Below are 1,445 nucleotides of genomic sequence, written 5' to 3'. Positions count from 1 at the left end.
GACGGCAGACGCACCACGTGAGACAAATTAGGTCTTTAGGACTGAGAAGCACCACGTGAGACAAATTCTGTCTGTAGAACAGCAGACGTATCACATGGTACAATGCTGTTTGTAGGATGGCCCATGCACCGTGTGAGACAATTTCTGTCTGTAGGACGGCAGACGCACCACGTGTGAGACAATTTCTGGTCTTTAGGACGGCAGACGCACCACGTGAGACAAATTCTGTCTGTAGAACAGCAGACGTGCAGGGGCATCACGTGTTACAATTTCTGTCTGTATGACGGCAGACGTACCACGTGAGACAAATTAGGTCTTTAGGACGGCAGATCCACCACGTGAGACAAATTCTGTCTGTAGAACGGCAGACGCTTCACATGGTACAATTATGTTTGTAGGATGGCCTACGCACCGTGTGAGACAACTTTGGTCTGTAGGACAGCAGACGCACCACGTGAGACAAATTCTGTCTGTAGAACGGCAGACACATCACATGGTACAATGCTGTTTGTAGGATGGCTGACGCACCGTGTGAGCAAAATTCTGTCTGTAGGACGGCAGACGCACCACATGAGACAAATTTTGTTGTAGAACGGCAGACGCACCACGTGAGACAAATTCTGTCTGTTGCATGGCAGACGCATCACTTGGGACAAAACTGTTTGTAGGGCGACAAACGTATCATTCATGACAAGTCATGCGAACCAATGAAACGGTTGGTCTAAAATAAGAAGATTCTGCAAAGTGCTGGACGGAAAATGATAATAAAAAGTTTGAAACCTAAATCTGTATATCTTCTTGAATACGTGATTATATATAGGCTTTAATAACTTCATTTTTTATGATTATCTCTAATTGATTTAAGGAACAAATTTATTAGATGATGTGTATTAAATGCTAAATTCAAGTTGACGGCTTTCATTGTTCTCTGAAGACGTCGGTCACTTGATAGACAGGGAATACCTACTCTCCGAGATACTTTTAATTGTGAAATGTGTCGGATATAGGTATTAGTTGATGCCTGTATCTGTAAAGATACTATCATTGTTATTACAGGTATAAATGATGTTACTACAGCATTTATTGTCGATGGAAATGTTCCAATTTTCTATAGATCCGGGCTTATTTAGTCCATAGACTTTATTTCCCTCTTTTAAATTCATACTACAATGTACATTGTGCTTTGACAGTGGATTTGTATATTCCTGTCTCAAAAAGTACTCGTTCGTATAAACGTATGTCTGTTGGGAAAGCTTTATTATTTATATAACGTATCGAAGTTTACACATTATACTACGGTGTCGTACTTATATAACGTAACGAAGTTTACATATTATACTACAGTGTCGTACTTATATAACGTAACGAAGTTTACACATTACACTACAGTGTCGTACTTATATAACGTAACGAAGTTTACACATTATACTTTCACAGTGTCGTAT

This window comes from Mizuhopecten yessoensis, unplaced genomic scaffold, assembly GCF_002113885.1.
Source record: "Mizuhopecten yessoensis strain PY_sf001 unplaced genomic scaffold, ASM211388v2 scaffold10883, whole genome shotgun sequence".
Taxonomy (NCBI): domain Eukaryota; kingdom Metazoa; phylum Mollusca; class Bivalvia; order Pectinida; family Pectinidae; genus Mizuhopecten; species Mizuhopecten yessoensis.
The sequence above is the reverse complement of the archived record's forward strand: the minus strand, read 5'-3'. Positions refer to the sequence as shown.